Below are 24010 nucleotides of genomic sequence, written 5' to 3' on the forward strand. Positions count from 1 at the left end.
GGAGGCTCCTGGAGGAGCCAGTGACCCTGAGGACAAACATTTTCCAGAACTGGAAGCCTGTCTGGTTCAGCTTTGGTCCTCTGGCAGAACCTCCGTACTCCATTATGAGCACAGTTTGCTGGCTCATCTCCCAACTTTTCCAACCCTTCATGCATCTCCTTTTCTCTTCTCCCTCTGCCCCACCCTTCTAATGTAGAATGTAGGACCTACAGACAATTTATCCTGGGTCAATGGCCAGCAAAGCTAGCTGTTTTGCCCAATATGTCTTTGCTATCATCTTTTATCCCACTCAGGGAGACTGTACACATGCCAGATTTTATTTCTTTCATGACTTATAGCTCAGCTATTTCCAACAAATGCTTTGTTTTCTATGTTTACATAATGGTGATGATGGCCAGTATTGATAGAGCTTTAAGGTTTGTAGGGCATTTTGCACATTGTCTCAACTGATCCTTACAACAACATTGTGAACCAGGTGTTGTTAAAATCCTCATTTTACCAGCGAGAAAAGTTAAGTGTCTTCCCCGGGATCACATAACTAGTAAGTGCTTGAGGCAACATTTGAACTCAGGTCTTCCTGGGTCCAAGGTCAGCAACACTATGCCACCTTGCTTCTATTTACATGACTTTGGGTGGTATTTAGTGATATTTCAAAAGTCTTTGAGTTCCTCCATCAGTATACTATCATTTTTCTTTCTCAGGCAGATTTCCGGCAGAGTATGTTTGGCACATAGTAGGTCCTTAAAAATGTTAGTTGATAAATTGATTAGAACACCTCCTCTTCGTTAACAGAGGTATATAGGAATATGAGTAGGATCTGTGATTTGTCAGCATGGGAACTTCTATCAGACCCCTTACTTAGAAAGCTGATGAATCCACTAGAAATTAGGTGGCTAATTGACTGGAGAGAACACTTTACTTGGAATCAAAGAATCTGACTTTGAGTTATGCCTCTGCAACCTATTATCTGTGTGGCATTGGGCAATTCACTTAACTTCCCTGGAACTCAGTTTCCTCATCTGTAAAAAGAAGAGAGACTAAATGGTCTTCCACTTTCAGCTCTGTATCTATGATCATACACACTACAATACACACTGCCTGGAAATGGATTCAACTAGAGTTGTATTTGAGGTAGCTAGGAAGCACAGTAGACCTGAAGTCGGGAAGATGAGTTCTATTCCAGCCTCAGATGCTTATTTGCTGTGTAATCTTGGGCCTCAGTTTCCTTCAGTTGTAAAATGAAGTAATAGCACCTACCTCCCAGGAGATTATTACAAGGATCAAATGAGATACTATTTGTAAAGTGCTTAGCACAGTGTCTGGCACATAGTAGGTACTATATAAAAGTTATTTTGTTATTAATCATGTATACCATGGAAAGTTCTGGGGTAGAAAATTTGAAAGGATCTTGTTATATATTTAGATAGCTGTAAGAAACTAGAAGTATCACTTTAAAAACAGATATTAATTAAATAGCATCGTTTCCAAAAAAAAGTATGTCTATAAGAACAGGGAGTCCTACCAATGTGTACCATTGCACAAGAATTTGGCTGCAAATGTCTCTTCTTCCAAAACACCATCTCCCTTCAGATTCTTAAGAAATAATGTGAATTTTACTTCACTGCTCCAATTTGAAATGTAATTTCCATCTTTAGATACAAATTAAATTATTAATACAGGAGTTTTAACCTTTCCTTGTTTCTTTATGAGGTGTTTGGGGTTTTGTATTCTATTTCTTTCTAGCTTTGAGAGGTGACTTGATAAATGTATGTGAAGATTTTTACAGTCAGATCTAGATTAACAAAATTATCTGGATGCCTGAGTTATTTTCTGGAGAATTTATCCCCAATCCCATACCACATGTTGATATTGTGTTTTCTGATGGAAAAATAAAATAGAGAATTCAAGGATGCTATTTTGCACTGTAGAAGAAATTTAAATCAGAATCCTTTGAGTAAGCTTGACCTATCTGTCCACTGGAAGCCAGGCAAATCCTAACTCAGACTCCTCTGCTTCCCTCCCCCAGAGGATAGTGGGCCATTTCCCTAATAGTCTGCAGTGTGATGAGTATATACTATATACTATCACAAGAAGGAGGAAGAAGCTTTTGGCTTTTCTCCCAAGCTGGGTTCCAGGATCTGCTGCTTCAGTCACAACCCTGAAACAAGATGGTAAAAGTCAGAGTCAACAGATCTGGCCACATTGGGTGCCTGGTGACCAGGGCTGCATTCACCTCAGGTGGAGTAGACATCATGGCCGTCAATGACCCCTTCTTTGACATCAACTACATGGTTTATATGTTTCAATATGTTTCCACCCATGGCAAGTTCAAGGGCATTGTCAAGTCTGAGAATGGGAAGCTGATGATCAAAGGAAAAGCCTTTACCATCCTCCAGGAGCAGGATCCCACCAGTATTAAATGGGGAGATGCTGGAGCTCAGTATGTTGCAGTGTCCACTGGAGTCTTTACCACTAAGGAAAAGGCTGGGGCTCTTTTGAAGGGTGGAGCCAAGCAGGTCATCATCTCTACCCCTTCTGCTGATGCCCCAGTGTTCGTGATGGGAGTGAACCATAAGAAATACGATAGTTCCCTTAAGATTGTCAGTAATGCCTCCTGCACTACCAACTGCTTGGTGCCCTTAGCCAAGGTCATTCATGACAACTTTGGCACTGTGGAAGGAGTCATGACTATAGTCCATGCCATTACTGCTATCCAGAAGACAGTAGATGGCCCCTCTGGTAAGCTGTGGCATGATGGGCATGGTGCTGCCCAAAACATCATCCCTGCTTACACTGGTGCTGCTAAGGCAGTAGACAAGGTCATACCTGAGCTGAATGGGAAGCTCACAGGCATGGCCTTCCTAATGCCAATATATCTGTTGTGGATCTGACCTGTCACCTGGAGAAACCTGCAAAATATGATATCAAGAAACTGGTGTAGCAAGCAGCAGAGGGACCCTTGAAGGGCATCTTAGGCCACACAGAGGACCAGGTTGTATCCTTTGACTTTAACAGCAACACCCACTCTTCTACCTTTGATGCTGGTGCTGGCATTGCCCACAATGACCAATTTGTCAAACTCATTTTCTGATATGACAATGAGTATGGTTATAGCAACCGTGTAGTAGACCTCATAGTCTACTTGGCCTCCAAGGGGTAAAGTGGAAGGCCACGGACCTTTATCCCCAGCCAAAAAGAAGAGATCCACCACTGGGGAGCCCACATTCCTAGTCTATGTTCCTATACTGGGGATCCCATGTCAATTTCACATCCTTGTCCCAAAGCACCCTTGTAGTGGGGGGGGGGGAAGCCTAGAGCCTTGTATTGTGTATCATCAATAAAGTCACCACATTCAGTGCAAAAAAGATGGAGGAGGAGGAGGAGGAGGAGGAGGAAGAAGAAATCAGCTATGTCCTGCTGCCCCTGGAAACATTACCAAAAGACTTGGCAACATGGGAAGTTGCCCAGTCTGCATTACCATTTGATTCTTGGTTGATTCTCTTGGTTTTTAGTAACATTTTTTTTTTCTGATCCTGAACATTGCTTTAGTTCACATCAAGTTCAATATATGTATATATATATATTACATATACAGGCACACACACACACACAGATATATATATATATATATATATATATATATATATATATATATATGTATATACATATATATATATAATCCGTCCATCTATCTATCTATCTATCTATATCTATATCTATATCTATATCTATATCTATATCTATATATATATGTATCTTTCCAGTTAACTGGGAAACAAAATCACTAATCAATGTGGAGAACAAACTATTAATTACTAAAAGTAGTAGGTGAGCATAGCATCATATTCTCCCAGCTGAGGGGCCCTATGTCTGTCCTTTCTTTCCTAGGGTTCCATGGCGATGCCTCTTGCCATGAAAACTGAGTCAGTATGCTTCCTGCACTGATGATAATTGATGCTGAGAAATGGGTCCTAGTGGTCTGGTTCTGAGACTTAGGACACTCACAGCACATATATGTGAGGATTTAGATTTAATGGAAATCAAAATATGGACATAAAAATTAGATTTCAGGAGTCCAGAGGAGTGTAATGAACCTCAGTGCTTGAAGGGAACTGAGTATATGTTTGACTTTAAAACAGCAAAGGGAAAAACCTCAGGGGATGACAAAATGAGGCATCATGTGGAAGTGAGTCTGGATTTGTATTCCAAATACTGGGTTAGAATTTTCAAAGCAGAAGAGACACCTTTAGATTCTGATTATTATTTATAGAGGTATTTGCATATCTCTCCCCTCCACCCCCACTCCTTATGTGGGGTTTTGTTCCTTATGAGGTCAAGAGAACCCAAACTATTAATATCCTCATCAACTAGAAGAGCTGTAACTAAGACAGGGTGACTGGGGCTTTGTTGCAGGGTACTAGTTTAGCATACGAACAGCAGTAATTTGAGTCCTTCTTCAACATAGAAATAGCAGAATTTAGCACCCACTTATTGAATTCTTGTTGACTGATTAGCAAGAGCAAGAAAATAAGAAGCTACCAGAGGGAGAGCTGGAATGAGCTCCTCCCCCATCCTTTCTTTTTTGTCTCTTTCATGGGCTGGTAGATTCTCCTTCAACTGAAGACAGGCTTTTTCATACTTACTCTGGAAGCAAAAATTCTTAGTTATGGCTCTGCCAAATATATTCAATGTTTCTTCTCCATAACATGGCTAAGTTTTGTGTCAGAAAAGGTTGGAGTTAGAGTTAGCCCCTTGCATGTTAAAATCTTTTCTCTCTAATTATGAAATTGAAATTTTGTCCTTAAACAACATTATGGACTTACAGGTCAAATAGAAATAGTTTTGAGGTGAAAGTCCAGTCCTCTTATGCCTCACCTGGCCCCCTTTAATTCCACTGTTTGTGTCTGGGCAGGAAAAGAATAAGAAATGGGAGGGAGGATCCTACCCAAAGAAGATTGATGCTGGATTTGCTTGTGAACCAAGAGAAAATGCATCTTCAGCTATAAAACTACTGTATCTCAGATGTTAAAGGAGTTGCTGAGGGTCTACAGGGCTAAAAACTGCTGCTACTATTTATAGCTTCAATGATAAATCTATTACTATACAATATTATTTAAAGTAGTTATAATTTATCATTTTTCTTAATATTCAAAAATGCTCTGAGTTATATCTGCCCAATTTCTGAATGTTCCATGCATACAGATAACCAGTAATTTGCTCTTTCTTTACCAGCCCTGAGGCGCTGTTTATCCTGGGTCAATGGCCAGCAAAGGTAGCTGTTTTATCCAATGTTTCTTTGCTATCATCTTCTTTTACCCCACTCAGGGGGACTATGCACCTACCAGATTTCATTTTTTTATCACTTATATCTCAACTATTTCCATCATAGGTCATCTTTGTATCTATGTGACTCATAGCCCAATACCAAAAATCTGAATTTATGCCAAGGTTCAGTCTTGGGGGGTGGGGAGCAAGCTTCTCCTGCTTAGCTCATGCCTCTACACAGAGTTCCTCCCTACCAAAAGAAAAAATCAGAATTTCTCCTACTCAGGTTTCCCCTGGAGAAAGTATGTTTTAATGGATAGAATGCTGCACTGGGATCTAGAAAACCTGGGTTCAAATCTTGCCTTTGACAGTTACTAGCATTCTGACAAAGGTGAGCTAGTTACTCTCTGTGAGTCTCAGTTTCCTCCTCTTTGAAATGTAGACGACAATGTCTACCATCTCAGAGCTGTCAAAGGCTTAAATTATGTTATGAGTATAAAGTGTTTTTTTTAAACTGTATAATCGAATTGATCCTGAATGAAGTAAGCAGAACCAGGAGGACATTGTATGTGGTAACAGCAACATGATGCCATGACCAACCATGATAGACTTAGCTCTTCTCAGCAATACAATGATCCAAGACAATTCCAAAAGACTCATGATGGAAAATACCATCCAGAGAAAGAACTATGGAGTCTGAATGGAGATCAAAGCATACTATTTTCACTTTTTTTTGGTGGTTTTTCCCTTTTGTTCTGTTTCTTCTTCCACAACATGACTAATGTGGAAATATGTTTAGCATGATTGTTTGATGTCTTGAGGAGGGGGAAGGAAGGGAATATTTGGAATTCAAAATCAATAAAAATGAATGTTGAAAACTATCTTTACATATAATTGAAAAAATAAAATACCATTTAAAAAGAACTAAGTGTTAATTAGTGATTTTTCTTAGTGTCCAGGTCTTCACAGCAAAGAAAAAGGGACCTCAGCGCTCATGCAAACACTCAGGCTACCCAACAGAAGCAAATAAAGAACAGATTTCATTTAGTTTGACACACAGAAAAGATTCAAACTTCAGTCCATAGTAAAGAGAACTCTCCTTTTCTGATGAGCCCACCTTCGCCAAGGACCTATAGAGTTCCTCCAGACTTACACTGGGATTGAGGGTCCCCACCAGGAGGAAGCATTTCGGATTCGGAGAGAGTTAAGCCACTGTCTCCTAAAGAGAGCCAGATTCACTTGGAATTTACAATCCAATATATTTATAGAAATCCTCCATGGTTGAGATTCAACCCCCACCAACCCTACCCTAACCCTAGCAAAATGAAAGAGCTAGGGATCAATGGAGAGGTGACCACCCTGCCCCAGACCTTCACAGTCCACATAACTAATGAAGGGTAAACTCTTGTTTTGCTCCTCCACATTCTGACTTTGTCCCTTGTTTCCTTGGCTCCTAAACTGTTTCCTGCTTAGGCCAAGAATCCCTCCACTAAATCCAGGGGTCTTGGTCTAGAAAAGAATGCATTGTTCATGGTTCCCTAGGGCAGAGGTGTCAAACATGAAGCCTGTATGCCACACGCAGCCCACAGCATTCTTGAGTGCTGTGGAACCAGATTAAAATGTAATTGGGAAATATGTAACAAAGTAAATAAAAATACAGTGAGGCATAGATAACATTACTTTTAAAAAGCTAAGTTAGTATGTAGTCTGTAGGGATCCTTATGTAAGGATTAGCAGCCCATTTCTATTTGAATTTGATACCACTGCTCTAGAGCATGAGTCTCTACAGAGACCATTAAGTTATGTAGCATTGAGTTCTTTAGCCAATAAAAGAGACCTCCTCCTCCTTCCCTTTTTTCTCCCCCTCCTCCTCCTCCTCCTACTTCTCCTCCTTCTCCTTCTCTTCTCTCCTCTCCTCCCCCTTTAATTTATTTTTTTATTTTTAGTTTACAACTCTCAGTTCCACAAGTTTTTGAGCTCCAAATTTCCTCCTCCTCCCTCTCTTCCCCCCTTTCCTCCAAGATAGTATGTAATCCGATATAGGTTCTACATATACCTTCACATTAAATTTATTTTCACAGTAGTCAAATTGTAAAGAAGAATTATAACCAGTGGAATGAACCATGAGAAAGAAGAAACAAAACCAATAAAGAAAAAAATGGGGGGGGGGTAAGGGAGCAAATAGTTTGCTTCAATCTGCATTCAGACTCTGTAATTCTTTCTCTGGATGTGGATTGCTTTTCTCCATCATGAGTCTTTTGGAGCTGTCTTAGAACCTTGTATTACTGAGAAGAGCCAAGTCTATCGAAGTTAGTCATCAGAGATACTGTGTGTCTATAATTGTGTATAATGTTTTCCTGGTTTTGCTCCCCTCACTCAGCATCAGATCACGTAAGTCTTTCCAGGTTATGATGAAGTCCATCTGCTCCTCATTTCTTACAGCACAGTAGTATTCCATTACATTCATATATCACAACTTGTTCAGCCATTCCCTAATTGATGGGTATCTCCTTGATCTCCAATTCTTTGCCACAACAAAAAGAGCTACTATAAATATTTTTGTACATATGGGTCCTTTTCCCACTTGTATGATCTCTTTAGAATACAGCTCTAGAAGTGGTATTGCTGGGTCAAAGGGTATGCACATATGTCCTTTGGGCATAGTCCAAATTGCTCTCCAGAATGGTTGGATCATTCACAACTCCACCAACAATGCAATAGTGTTCCAATTTTCCCACATCTTCTCCAGCATTTATAATTTTCCTGTTTTGTCATGTTAGCCAATGTAACAGGAGAGATGTGGTACATAAGAGTTGTTTTGATTTGCATTTCCTTAATCAATAGTGATTTAGAGCATTTTTTCATATGACTATGGATATCTTCAATTTTTTCCTCTGAAAATTGTTTGTTCATATCCTTTGACAAATTCTTAATTGGGGAATGACTTGTATTCTTATAAATTTGACTCAGTTCCCTGTATATTTTAGAGATGAGGCCTTTATCAGAGACACTGATTGTAAAAATTCTTTCCCAATTTTCTGCTTCCCTCCTAATCTTGGTTTCATTGCCTTTGTACAAAAGCTTTACAATTTAACATAATCAAAATTATCAATTTTGCATTTTGTAATGCTCTCTATCTCTTGTTATGTCATGTATTCTTTGCTTTCCCATAAATCTGATAGGTAAACTATTCCTCGTGCTCCCAAATTGCTTATAGTATCAGACTTTACATCTAAATCGTGAACCCATTTTGACTTTATTTTGGCGTAGGGTGTAAGATATTGGTCTATGCCCAGTTTCTGCCATACTATTTAACAGTTTTCCCAGAAGTTTTTGTGAAATAGTGAGTTCTTATCCCAGAAGCTGGATTCTTTGGGTTTATCAGAGAGGAGATTACTATAGTCATTAACTACTTCATCATGTGTATCTAACCTTTCTCTCTCTCTCTCTCTCTCTCTCTCTCTCTCTCTCTCTCTCTCTCTCTCTCTTCTTTCACCCCCTCTTCTCTTCCTCCTTCCTTCCTACTCTCCCCACCCCTTTCTCCTTCTCTCTTTCCCTCCTCCCTACACTTCTCTTCCAAATTTGACCAAATTACTCTCCTACTTTAATGACTCCATGACTTCACTAATGGAGATAGTTCTTCCATTAGTGTAGTCTGCAAACCATCCATACTTTACCCCTCTATCTTAAATCTCTTATAGAAGATCTTCCAGGGATCTTTTTCTTGGTATTTTCACATTTTGTGTGTATCAGTGAATCACCTGGATTGTCGATTATTCCTTGCTCTAGCTACATGATAGATTCAACACCTTTTCCAGTAGTACATTTACTGGATGATATATTTTCTATAATTTCTTGCATGCAAGTAATCACCAATATGTTCCAGACCGCTTATGCCCACAATATATCTCTCCATAGCCCTCTGGTTCACTCAAAATTTTAATTATGATTTAATTTAATTTTGATGTTCTAGAATTTATAGCCATATAGAATCATGGGAGGGGCAACTAGGTGGCACAAGTGCTAAGACTGGAGTCAGGAAGATGAGCCTTCCTAAGTTCAAATCTGGCCTCAGATATTTACTAGCTTTGTGACCCTGGACAAGTCATTTAACCCTGTTTGACTCAGTTTCCTTTTCTGTAAAATGAGCTAGAGAAGGAAATGGCAAACCATTCCAGTATCTTTGTCCAGGAAACCAAGTGGGGTCACAAAGAGCTGGACATGACTGAATGGACAAAATTGCAAGAAGAATACTGGTAGTAAAAATTATTTCTGTGTGTCAGGGAACAGTTTGGGATCATTGAATGTATTGCACAATAACTCAGTTAATTTGAGCCCACTGTCTTCTTGTTCAGTTCTATGGCCAATTCAATGCTTATCTGGAGCTCTGGCGAGGATCTATGAACTGATGGAGTAATTCATAGGCTGCTCAGGCAACTACATGTCATATATTGGAAATAGGCATTCCTTACCCATTTGTTTTTTCAGAGTTCACTTAGTTGGCTTTCTTTTGAGTGACTATAGAATTTTATGAGGAGGACCTATAATATTCTGAAAAATGGCGCATCTGCCACTAAAACAAATGCAAGCAAGAACACAGATAGGAGCAGCAGCATTGGCCTGCTATTTTTCAATGCCAGCACATAGTATTCTAACTACATTATAAACAAATAGGCTCCTAGGAACTGGTCTAGGAACTTAAACACTATTTATGATATTCTTGATAAAATTGATTATCAATAAGGTAAAAAAAACTTATGCCCAATTTCTGGAAAACAATTCATTTGTCGCTACGGCTTCTTGTATATGTTGTATGTATCTACTGTACAGTGACTATTTAAAATGCCCCAAGGACAAAGAAAATACCATTTTGATATTGGACATAGAGGTTACCCGAGTTATCAAAAACACCCTTCTGGACTTTTATTGCATGAAGCAACACAGGGTACCCCACACTCCTATACTCTAGACTAGTAATATAAAAAATAGTAACATTGGAAGGATCAAATTCCAAACCTAATCTCAAATATATTTCATTAACTTTGCAACATAGGTGAGTGTGATTACTAGTAGAAACCTTTTGAGGAATGCAGGAAGATCTTTGCCCAATAAGTTGTCTGATTTGACTTTGGGGAACTGGAAGGACTGACCAAGAAGTGGGTAAGGGCTTACTTGCCACCTATCCAAATGGTCATTTTTTATCTTACTCTTTTAAGAGGATAATTAGAAATTCACTGTAGGGAAGCTTCTTCTGCGGCACCTTTTCCATCATTAGATTGCTAAAAAAAAGTGCAAACATGTACATAACACTTTACACACATATCTCCTTTGATATTCACAACAGAATTGATTTTTATTCCTATTTTATAGCTAGGTGTTACCTCTGCCCTAATGCCCCAAGCCTTGGATTTTGTCTTGGGGGTGCTACCAAAAAAATCACTTTCTTTTTAGCTTATGTTACTTCCCCCGTCCAGTGTTTCTTCTGAAAATATCAAAATACAGCTCAAATTTTGGGTTACTATTAAGGTAACCTCAAAGCTTAATTGGTGCTGATTAATAAATCCCCTTCTCTCATTAGAAGGCAGTATCTGGGGATTCTACTACCTAGGAAATTACCTTATCCTCTAGTCAGGAAAATTGGTTTAGGAAATCTTGACAATTCCAGAAATCAAAAATTCAGGAACTCCAACCATTCAGAACACGTTCTTTCCCTTGTCATGGCTACCACATGATTGAGAACAAAAGTGCCTGTCACTTCCTCTCCAGGACTAGGCCCAGTCTCTCATAGACTTGGAACACTCAACATGCCACTGTGGCCTAACAGCTACCATTTCTAGGATTGGGGTTGAGGGATGTTCAGGAAGTCTTCAAGGGGATGTGCCAAGGCACAGATGATTGCTAGGGAACAAAGCCTACTTTAGGTAGGTTGTTTCTTACTTAGCCTTAATCACTGAATGGGCATTGCCTCAGTCAAACCAAGACCTGGGAAAGACCTTAGTTTAAAAAAGTCAAAGTCTCCTACTGCATCCAGGGCCTTCTCCAGTTGTCCTGATCTATATCTTGCCACTGGATCCAGATGGCTCCAAAAGAGAGAATGAGCCTGGTGACTTTGCACAATGCTCTCTCACTTAAATCTAATTCGCTTGCAAGTCATGATACCACCTTCCAGATGTCATAGTCCTCTTTAAGAACAAAGGACAAACAATAATCTGTGAGTAGTAGTAGCTTCTCCATTGGGGACCCAAGTAGCCAGGTCTGGTTAGGCAATACAGCTCCTTCCTACCTCCTTGATGTCATGGTCTTCTTTAAGAATGAAGGACAAACAACAACAGTAACAAGAAGAACTATGCTAGAGAAATGGAAAAAGTCAAAAAGGATGGAATCTTCAAAGGCCTCCTTTTTGTAGGCCCAACAAAGAAGTGGCTCCATTCCATGCCAGTCTAAGCCAACCAATGAAGATTCAGTGACTGAGAGTCATCCTCCGTGAGAAGCATTCCCATCTATATAGCAGATATTCTTAACCAGGGGTCTATGAGCTATTTTTTTAATAACTTCACATTGAATTAATTTATACACTAGTCAAGTTGTGGGGAAGAATTATGACCAATGGAATGAATCATGAGAAAGAAGAAACAGAACCAAAAAAAAACCCAAAAACAAAAACAAAAGAGAAGCAAAAAAGGCGAGCATGTAGTGCGCCTCAATCTGTATTCAAACTTCACAGTTCTTTCTCTTGATGAAGATAGCATTCTCCATCGTGAGTCCCCTGGAGTTGTCCTTGCACCTTAGGTTGCTGAGAAGAGTGAACTATGTCAGGGTTGGTCCTCACAGAATCCATATATCTGTGGCTGTGCACAACGTTCTCCTGGCTCTGCTCTACTCACTCAGCATTGTGTCATGTAGGTTTTTCCAGGTTGTCACGAAGTCTGCATTATCCACATTTCTTATGGCATAATAGTATTCCATCACCTTCATATACCACAGCTTGTTCAGCCATTCCCCAATTGATGGGCATCCCTTTGATTTCCAATTCTTGGCTACCACCAAAAAGGCTGCTATAAATATCCTTGTACATATGGGCCCTTTTCCCGCTTGTGTGATTTCTTTGGGATACAACCCTAGAAGTGGTATTGCTGGGTCAAAGGGTATGCACATTTCTATAGCCCTTTGGGCATGGTTCCAAACTGCCTATGAGCTATTTTTAAAAAAAATATTTTGAAAACTGTATTTAAATAATTTGTTTCTTTGTAATCCTAAAATCATTATTCTAAGAAGTAGTTCACAGACTTCACGAGATTGCCAAAGGGTATCCATGACCCAAAAGGGTTAAGAAACCATGCTGTATGGAGCAATACAATCAATATTCCAATGGCTCACCACCGAGAGTTGTTCAAGTTGATCAGGGATCTCTATGGATGACCTCCTACAGAGGGAATCTTGGCCTCAGTGACTTGTGCCTATGGTCATATAGTTAGTCAGTATCTAACTTACAGCAAGATCCAACCCAGATGTTACCTGACTCTAAGTCCATCATCCTTTCCATCCTGCCAGTTCATTTACATCAATCAGCATTATGATTATGGGCTTGATTAATTTCCACACCTTTTTTATTCCTTTTCCCTTTCAATAAAGACATTTAGGCAAAAAGTTTTTTTAGAAAATCTTGCCCTTTGACTGGCACTGGAGTTAAAGGACTCACAGTCTTCATTCAGTAGGGCAAGCAATTCAGTCTGTTGAAGATTAGGCTGCTCAGAAAACTAACCCTTAGGCTTCTTCAATGGCATACCTCCATTTTCCTTTCTATTATAATGTTAAAATTTTGTGTTACTGCTAAGAATTTCTTTATATTTTGTAGGTAATTCAGAGGTATATCTGGTTTGCTCATCCCTAGAAGGTTCACAGAATGTAACTGTGAGAATTCCTTTAAATCAGCAAGTACAGGTTATAAATCTGTTGCTATAGAACCTGAGAGAACATTTTCAATGGTATACCCAGATGCCACAAAGTTGATTAAATACATATGCCTCCTGCCCATTGTAGCTTGAGAGGACTCTATGTCTTCTCTATAAACACTGTTTTTCTTTAAATCTGGGCATCCTCATTGAGTTCCTAGGACTTTTCCACTCATAAAGGCAGCAATTATAGGCTCAGTTAATTTCCATAGCCTTTCCCTTCTTTTACCCCAATAAAGACATCTAGGCAGAAGGTGCTTGGGTAATCAGGCATGATTAGGGTTTCTTGAATTTGGAAAAAGACATTAAAGTCTGTGTAATGGTGCAGCCCAGCCCATGTTTTCTTTTCTTGGGGGTATATTGACCTTTGTTATTCATAGAAGTTGTGATAATCATACTTAAGCCTTTGAAAGATTTTGTACTTACAACGGGTCCTTTCTTCTAAGGATCACAGAGGGCTCCCCAAGCAACTACAGTGGTTGGCATTTTATATAGTGGAGGAAAGAAAGTCAGTGGGTAGAGAGCTTAAAAGGATGGCCTAGGGTTATACAGTGAATTGTTGGTGGACTTAGGAAGGAAAGCCCCTATTCTGAAGCTGTGCTTGATTGAAGTCAAAGTTAAAGGGGCCATAGAATTCCAGAGCTGGTAGAATCTGACCACCTCACTTTACAAATGAAGAGACTAAGTCTTGGAGAAGTCCTAAAGCTTGCTTAAGTTCAGACAGTATTAGTGCTGGCACTAAAATCAGAGCCCTAAGTCTCTTGATACCCATCCAGCTTATTTTTCCTTTATAGCCATCAATATTTCCTGGACATTTGGACCTGAATAAATTCTAAGAAACTGTCCCATACTCAATACCTATATTATACACTGAGTATCTTTTTGGGGAGGGAACCCTGTTACTCACATTTAGGGAAATGTTAGTCATGAGCCATATCTAAGCTTTGTTTTAGAAAATTTCCTGAAAAAATCCAGGTGTTAGCATTGAACCAGAGAACAAGATGCTTTGAGGGTCGGATCCTCTGGGTTGAAGTGGAGCCCAGAGTCCTTTGTAGGGACGCCTAGGCCATTGATGACTTTAACTGCATATATTGTGTCTGCTTACATATGACACATAATTTTCCTCAACACAATGTAAATACCTTGAGAAGAATAATGGTTATATTTTTACCTCTGTATCCCCAGTGATGGGCATGGTGCCTGGCAAAAAAATAGGTGCTTAATAAGTGCTTATTGATTGGTTGTGAGGTATATAGCATATGAGACTTTTAGAAATAGAGCAAAGGAGTTTTCTTTTTCTTTCTTGAAATGAATAAATACTGGTTAGCACTGGACTGTGAACTAACTCTATGCTTCTGACAATCAGAACAGTGGAAAACAGCTCAAGGGAGATTATTTTTTAGTGGGAGGAAATAGGAAAGAATAATCCTCTTGAGGCAATACAAAAAGAAAAAGGAAAGAAAAAAAGAAAGAAAACTTTAGTTCAGCAAGAGGATACATGCTAGGATACTCTCAAACCTCTGATCCACCAACTGCAGAACATAGCTGTGTTCCCCAGAACAATCCCAACAAATGGGATGTGCTGTGCACTTCCTGGCCTATGGATGTAGTCCAGCCCAAACTCAAGTAAACACACAGTAAACACGGGTGATATGGATCAGTCAGGACAGCCAAACATCTCAGGAGTCAATTAACACAGATGCTGGTTCTAATAAAAAGACTCTTCATCCAGTTGATTGAGGTGCTATATAAAACCCCCCAAGGGATATTACAAAATTCCATCAACATTCCTGGCTACATCCTGATATCCCAACATGAAGAAGCTCCTTTTCTGGATTATGTAACAACTGTGTTGGACTTTTTTGTAGTCGTTGCTCATGCCTGTTTGTCTTCTGTGACATTATAGTGCTTGTGTGTTATTTACAGTGATATGGCAAAGAGAATACACATTTCCCCTCTCCCAGAAATGCCACATAAACAGAGCTGTTAATCTTCCAAATGAACATTGTGTATGTCTCTGGAAAACACTCAAGTGGGGTCATTGGGTCTGTGAAAAACTTGAAAGCCATTTAAGGCTTTATCTTTCAGGAGGAAAAAAGACATAGATTTTAAAATGGAGAAACCCAACTGCAATTATCTGACTTTGTTGTTGGGGGTTCCCTACACCTAGATTTAAAAATATTTAAAGATTAATTTCCATAGGGATACTGGGATTACACAAGAACATGTACTTATAATGTATTTATTCTTTTGTAAGTTATATATAGAAGATATAATCTGCCAGCAGTATTTCCTATTTTGGTTACAGCATAATCAACCAAACCCTCCAAATAGTTAAGTTATGCCAGAGCAGAGCCATGCTTGGAGTTGGAGAGAGCTTGTAAGGTCATCTCTATGACCTTGAAGTGACCTCATCTTTGGAAATTGCTTCTAGCTCTATGTCTGATGAAGGTCCTGAAGCAGAGTGACACAGAAGGGCAATGGATGGGGAAGACTGAACCAGTACCATGAGCTTGCAATTTAAAATGAAAAAGATATGAGGCTCAAATATATACATATACATATATATGGTCCAGCAAGGCAGGAAGAACCGTCTCTCCCCTTTCCTTTCTTCCCTCAGTCTTCACATTTGCTTTCTGGTGACCTGTTTTTCTCCTTAAGGCTGTCTTTGAAGTTCTTTTTTTTAACCAAATTTCATACATATCAAAATGAGGAGGGAATATTGGAGAAAGAGAAGATAAGTGGTTGCAATATCCTTTGCTTCAGCATCATTTGCTTTTATAAAATGATATAATTGATTTCATAGTAAAATTAATATTTACTAAGGGTTTGAAAGGGTTTGAAAGAGTTAATACATGTCCCAAAATTTGCATAGTGCCATGACTCTTCCTGATTGCTGATGGGGGAAGTATTTGGAGAATTGTTTGAATTAAAAAAAATCTGTTTAAAGTATCTTTTCTTAACTTTATTTTTCACCTTAATGCATTGTTCTGGTTATGTCACCTCTTTTTTCAAAAATCTTCATCGCCCTCTGCCCCATCCCTAGTTCCTACCAAATTCAACCCAGGTATGCCTATCAAACTCCAGGTTCAGTGTGGGTTCTTTGAATGGTATTATTATGCAAATATGGCTGAAATCCCCACTCCAATGTACATGCTCTTCTCCTAGACTATGCAGGAACCACAAATCAAATGGCAAAGCATTTAATTAAGACTAAAGAGCTAGGTAGCTCACAGGAAAATAAATAGGCAACAGAATCATTTTCAGCCTTCCCTCTTTCCCTCTTGCCCAATTAAGAAAAAATACAATCTCCTACAGGCTTTGATGGAACAGTAAAAGCTCCTGGAGGAATTCACAAGAGGATTCATGGAAGGACATGAACAAGAATCTCATAGGATAAAAAAGCACAGATGAGGTATAATTTGTTCTAGTTGAAAGAATGCCCATAGTGTTGAAATAATCTAATGAAGTAGACACTAATTATATTCTAACATGTATTATTATTATTGTTATTATTATTATTATTATTATGTGTGCATATTTCTCATGTCCCTACTAGATTACAGGTTTGTGGAAAGAGAGAATTTCAGTATATTTATATGGAGGCATGTTTGTTAGCCATGTAGGTTTTATATACAGGTACACATATATGCATATCATACATATACATCCACATGGTTTTGTCTAAATGTGGCTCACAGGAAGGCATAAATAAAAATCTCTGAAATATTGCTTGACATTCACCAAAAGAGACTTTGATTCTTCCATGGAGAAAACCAGGAGATTTAGGGGCATGAACCTAGTGATGTCATGGAAGGCAAGACACTTGACTCTCAGAGATACCAGACTTGAATTGTATCTATCTACCCTCTTAAATATTTCTAGTCCAGAGAAAATGATTTTTTATGTTCAAATTGCTTTCTTGGTCATGACTCTTTATTGGGAAAGGAGTGCCACCAACCTATATTTGAAGGTTTGACTCCTTTCCCATCAAATGCTAGTTACACAAAGACCATCACATATAGTGGATAGTGAAAAAAACTCATCTACCCAAACTGATTGCAAACAGAAATAATAGCAGTTATACAGCCTAGAATATACCTGACAGTACACAAAGTAAATTAACTTTCCCAGTAGAAAATCCCTAAGAGGAAGAGTTTCCTGTTTCACCAATTAGAAAATTCCCCAACATCTCCAGTCTAGTAAGCTAGAAATCAGGGATATGTTGAGGGGTTGACTCTTCTATGTATCTTCTTCCCAAAGACTTCCTCTCCCTCTAAGGACCACTCCCTGAAGAGCGCTAGGAACCATGTGTGCCTTCTTTTAGAGACAGAATCTGCAAGAGAAAATCTGTCCTTTCCCAATTTCTCACTAATTACACTTCATACACAGCCAGGATAACCATTATATCTAGCAATAAGAGAATCTTATGCAAATATACCAGACTTGAACCCCACAGTAATAATAAATATTGGTTGAATTAAATTTAAGTGAAGTGATTTTTTTTTAATTATAAAAATTGAGCTCTAGGAAACTACTCAATCATTGGATGAGTCTGACCTATGACATCCACTTGAAGTTTAGAAAAGTGATGGAATAAGCAGGAGAAAATATTATCATTGTGTATTAGCACAGGGGGTATCTATTATCACTACCCTTCCAATTCTGGGAGCAAGGAAAATGCTATCAGGGTTTTGAATTGGAAAGAAGTCTTAGAAAGACTTCTGCACTCATGAGAGAAGGCAGTGGTTTATATTGGAAGATGGAGGAATCAGCACAGAGCTTCCAAAGGAGTCTAGGTGCCAATCTTGGACCATACCAGCTCCTGATAAGCATAGTTTCAGCCATACAAGCATCTGGAAAAATTACTTCAAGGCAAGCAGAAAATGGAGAAAGGGTCAGGGGTCAATTTAAAACAAACAAAAAAAGGTTTCTCAAAAGAGGCTAGAGTTCTCAAATTCTCAAGAAAAGGAGTGAAACGTGTGTATCAAGTTGGGGAAAACTGCGCAATTTGGAAGGGAGATCAGAGATGAAAAGGACTTTTTAAAAAAAATCCTAGGAATCCAAATGCTGTTACTGTTATCCCTACTCAAACCATCACTTCTGTCTGTAACCTGGGCTCCACATTTAGGTTCTTGGGCTGTAATAGAGAAGTGATTTTTCACCCTTACCTTGCTCAGGGCCCAGGCCTCCAAGCTGCTGACCTCCATGCTATTTCATAGGAAGCTCCCCTCCTGCTTCCCAGTTTCCCTTAATGTATTTGATTGTAAGGTCCTTGAGAACAAGTTTTGTTTGCTTGTATTTATGTCCCTGGAACTTAGCACCATGCCTGGCAAATGGTAAATATTTAATAAATGTTCTATCTTATATATGTACTTATCACTTAAATGTTTTTGTTATGTATTATTTACTTTGTTGTTTCAGTGTGTAAATTATATGACAAATTCACCTTTGTGGTCAGTAGAATATTGATATTCTCGATGAATATTATGAATATATGGGCATTATATCAATAAATCATGCATTTGTTAAACACCTATTGTGTACCAGACATTGTGCTAGGTTCTGAGAATATAAATTTAATTGGAAATAAACTCTAATCATAAGAATCTTGGAATTTTAATGGAGAAGACAACAAGTATATCAATAAATACATATTGAATAAATATAAAAATAATTAATACATGGTAGCTTAAGAGAGAGAACACTAGCAATTGAGGCAGAAATAAGGAAAGGCTTCATTTAGAAGATGGTGCTGAGTGTTGAAGGAAGAGATTCTCTGAAGCAGAGGTAATAAAGGAGTTCATTCCAGGTATGGGGGATGGCCAGTTCAAAGGTATGGAGATAGGGGATATATTTTTTTTCATGTGAAGAATAAGGAGAAGGCCAGTTTGTCATGAGTGCAGCATGCAAAGGATAAAGTGATAGTCAATGTATCTGGAAAAATAGATTGTGGCCAGGTTTTGAAGAACTTCAAAAGCTAAAAAAATCAACAACTTATATTTGATCTTAAAAGCAATAGGGAGACATTGGTGTTTGTTGAATAGATGAATGACATGGTTATATCCACTGGGTATGAATCTGAGAGTATTATGAAAATATTAAATGATATAATAAAAGAATTGGGGAAATGTGGAATCATATGGAGTAGAATGAGGTCAGACTTCCTCAAGATATGTGATGTGATTATTTTGTCCACTCCAATTCTCCTGAAAAAACCCACATAGGTAACAGTATTTGAGAGTTGGCTTATAACCCTCCATCTGAGTAAGAGGAGGACAAAGAGGAGGAGTGGAAGGAGAAGAGAAAAAGGAAGAAAAGCTAAGCAAGGGAAGGAAACCTTAGCAGGGAGATAGGGCAAAGGGGAGAGAATTAAAGGGCTGACATCTGTTAACCTGGTCACTCAAAGTCTGACTTATCTACAAAATCTTGAGAAAAATTTTTTGGGGTAGTAAAACCCCAGGCTGAACATATGACCATTCATTGAATCTAAATTTCAGCACAGAAGAGAAAGACAGACTAACCTTGTAATTCATGTTGACTTCAGGCTACAGAGAATGATAGAAATAGGTATAATAAGGTCTGAAGAAGAGAATGAAGTCAGTTTGTCACCATAAAAAAAACTTGGATTAAATATATTTGATTCATGCACAGGGGTTTGATACACAACAAACTAGTAAGAACATGACAGGAGAGTTGAGACGTTGTGAAGAATCCACCATGTTTTGAAGAAATCTTTTCAGAAATATTCACACTGGGAATTCTCATATCCAAATGACTCAGGAACAGGGTGTGGACTAAGGAAATAAAGCAAAGGAATCAAACTAGAGCCTAAAACAGAAACCTATAAGAGACCTTTGGAAGGACAGTACCATGTACAAAACCATTCTACCCAGACAAGTAATGAATGGAAAAAGAGAAGGGAGAATAGGACGTCTTGATATCAACATCAGAAGACCATCAGAACAACATAGCTGGCTTTAGCTATGGAAAAGGTAGCCATAGATAGGTTGAATGTATGAAGAGAAAGTAGCTTTGGTGGTGCAGAAATTAAAATTTCAGGACCGGTAACAGCCAAAGAAGATGAGGGTCAGGGAAGGAGGTCACCCTGTACCTACAAAGTAGTGAAAAGGACCTCATGACCAACTATCCATGGGTCTATTCCACTTGGACTGAAAGGACCCTGCACAGAGATGATAGTAAAGGTTGATAATGTGTACTGAAATGTTGCCTCATACAGTGTAGTATGAGTGACCATCAAATTCTAGTCATTTTTAAAAAGACATTTAAAGACAATACATTTATATCTTTTTAAAGAGTGTAGACTTGGAGGACTGAGTAGCAAAAGCTACTATTATCTGGAATACATTAAAGTGAACTTAAAATTCCCCAAAAAACTTATTAGTGTGAACAAGACAGTATACACTTAAGCTATGGGATGTCCAGATCTACCACCTATCAACGGAGTATCAGTGCTGATTAGAAACATTTCCAGTCTATTCAAAATACTGATGGGATATTGCAAATAACTTTGACGGTCCATGTAGTCTGTGCAGAGGTCTAGAGGAGAAGAGCTGAAAATGATGACAATGAATATCACAAAAAAACGGGCTCTCTAATCTCAGAGAAATCCTGATAAATTTCACTTTGATGAACCACCACGACCAGAAGAATGGAAGGAGTGGAAATGATTTAGAGAGATTCCTTTGTGATAGAGCAACCTTAGGAACTATCTCAATATCACGTTCATCAATAGAATCATCATGGAGTTGAATAGCCCATATACATTACTTATAGTGCTGGTACCAAAGAAGAATAGAAAAGATATGGATAGATTACCAGAATTTAAACAAAAGAACTAAAGTGGACCAGTGCACCGTGCCAAGAATTCAAGATGTACTAAATTGTCAAGCAGCCAATGGTTTCAATATTGGATTTATGTAGTGCCAGATTCTCATGGCAGAGGAAAACAAGAAGACTGACTTTATCAATCCAGTCAGTTTTTTTATTGCACTTGTCCCTTGTTTATATGTTTTGACTTTTCAAAAAGAAAAATTTCCAACCAACAAGAAGGACTGGAAGAAAAGGTATAGCAATAGGCCATAGATGGTGCTACCTAAAACCACAGCCAGAAAGGAAACTGCAGAAAGACAGGCAGAAAAGAAACATAGAGGATATCTTAAGGGAGTAAAAGGCTGAAACAACTGATCATGACAGAAATTTTATTTGTAATGAGATATTGTGACAGTTTTAAATAAGGCAGGAGTATATTTAAGGAAAACATTAAACATTTAACATTGGCTATGAACTTAGGGAACTCTAAGGGATCTAAAGAAGTAGATCTGATGCCTGAAGGACCAATGGGCAGGAGTGGATTTGTTACAAGTTTGACAGAAGAGGTAAGGAGATCTTCCAGTTAGGTTCTTTTTTTCTGCCAATTTGAGCAAATGCTCCAAGTCATCTTGGAAGTACGTACAATTTCTCAAAGACTGAAGAAGAAAACAGTCAGAGACATGAAAAACCGGCAAGTGCTGGTTTTGTTTGGAAAGAATCTGGGAAAACATGAGGAGACACAACGAAAATGTGAGATTGGCTAGAGGAAAATGGTCTGAAGTCAACTGACAAGGGCCAATTTTGTGGTTTTCTATCAGGTATGTGGGTCTCAGTATCTCAACAAATTATTAGCATCAATAAAATAAAAACAGATAAGGAAAAATAGATATACTTGAATATGGTCAGAAGCATAGAACTTTTGAGATTTAAGCAGTTTTCTAGAATTTGGTGTTTACATATTGAAAATTTGTTAAGAACTATTCTATTAATAAAGCACTAAATTACCTCACGTATGCTTTTATGATTGAAGAGACCTAGAATATGAAGGCAAAGTTGTCTTACAGCCAAATAAACTATTTAGAGGTCAATGTGTATATATAGGTATAGATATAGATATGGATAGATAGATAGATAGATAGATAGATAGATAGCCAAATGTTCATTTAAGGAATTGGTTAAATGCCTTGCACATGAAAAGTATTGGCTTATGCAGATGCAAATAAGCTTTTTGTTCTACAAATAGATGCCAGCCTTGAAGGCTTGGGAGCAATCTTAAAATCAAGAAGTGATGATCATCATACATCAGTTGTATTTTTGGGAAGAAGTCTAAGTGACAGTAAGACTCATTACCCTCTACATAAACTGAAGTTTTTGGCTATCACTGAGAATTTCAAACACTATGGATATGTAGCAAAGTTTTGAGTGCAGATTGACAATGATTCACTGACATATTTTGACTCAGGCTCAAGTCAGACACTGCTTACCTGAAATGCATAGTAGCACAAGCCAACTACAAATTCAAAATTCATTACTGAGCAGGGAAGACTAATGTGAATGCAGATACCCCATCCCAAAGGCCACATAAAACTGAAGCAAGGGTTATACTTAAAGAAAAAGTGAAGGTTGCATTCCATAGCCAGGGATCTGGGCTACAAGCACAGGACAAGACAATTATTTGGTAGTACAATTGGCAGCTCTCCCAGGTAACATGCCAGATGCATATGTCAACCTTATTTCACTGCACTAATTTTCTTTTCTTCAATTGTCTGGATAAATAATAGTGAGAAGAACTGATACAGGGTGAAGGTTTTCAAGAAATAATGCAACCTGAGTAGCATGACAAAAACACTAAAGGACCCAACTTGCAGTCCCTTGAAGTTACTCTATCATTGCAATTGGCAGAAAATGGAACTGTACAATGGAGTACAATGGATGCCAAGCCATCACTGATCTTGGTACCAGGAAGAAATTTATACTACCAAGTACATACTGCTCTGTGGCCTTTATATGTTGACTTTAGATATATAGGCAAAGAGAGGACCCTAGAACTAGTAAGGAAGAGATTTTACTGACTTAAGATGGCTGTAGATGTCGCTATGAAGTATAAAACTTGTGCTAATTGCCTGCAAAGTGTTAGCAACTGGACCTGTATATTTGGAAAATATAAGTATTAGCAAGCCTTTGTAACTTGACTCCAATGACTTTCTATCCCTGCAAGGAGACAGTCAGAATATAAGTGACATTTTGATGGCAATAAGCCATTAGATATAAAGTATTCACTGGCATATCAAGAAAAAAAGGAACCAGAAAGTGTCCATCATTGCTAAATACAGTATGGGTTTATTGCCAGATCTACACTGACCAAGGCAGAGTCATTGAAAGCATATTGCTGTAGTTGATGTTAGCTTTATCTAGAATCAAGAAGTCTAGAACTATATCTTACCAAGATTAAGGAGACTCACACCTGAACTTTTCAGCTACACCCTAATGACCACTTTAGGGGCACTGAGACCAAAACAAAAATCTCAATGGAGATAATATGTGACTTTCCTAGGCCCCATATATAAGGATAGCACGGGCTTTATACTCTACCTGCTAACGTCAATTCAAGTCAACAGGCATTTACTATGTGCCAGTCACTGTGCTAAGTATGTCTGGTCAAGAAGCAGACCCACCTATCAGCCTAGACTTTGGAGTTCCTGAGGTACTCACTATAGGTACTCACAACTACTACAGCTCTCAACTGGGAGAGAAGCTAAAAGAAGCTTACCATTTAGTTGCAGAAATGAATGTTAGTATGATGTCCAAATTCATTGTTAAAACCCCCAACAAGTTGAAAAATATTTGCTGAGAAATCTTGCTATTCATGGAACCTTCAGGTTAGATGGTTGGAATGCTGCCCCATATTTAGTTGTATGATAATGGAGCATCTTGACCCAGAGAGACCGGTAGGAGCCCTT

General features: G+C 38.4%; 1 pseudogene; it reads left to right on the forward strand.

Moving 5' to 3' along the window:
* The first annotated feature begins 2168 nt into the window (after positions 1–2168).
* LOC118837830 lies at positions 2169–2941 on the forward strand (annotated as a pseudogene).
* The last annotated feature ends 21069 nt before the right edge of the window (positions 2942–24010 follow it).

This window comes from Trichosurus vulpecula, chromosome 2 (genome assembly GCF_011100635.1).
Source record: "Trichosurus vulpecula isolate mTriVul1 chromosome 2, mTriVul1.pri, whole genome shotgun sequence".
In the NCBI taxonomy this organism is placed as follows: Eukaryota; Metazoa; Chordata; class Mammalia; order Diprotodontia; family Phalangeridae; genus Trichosurus; species Trichosurus vulpecula.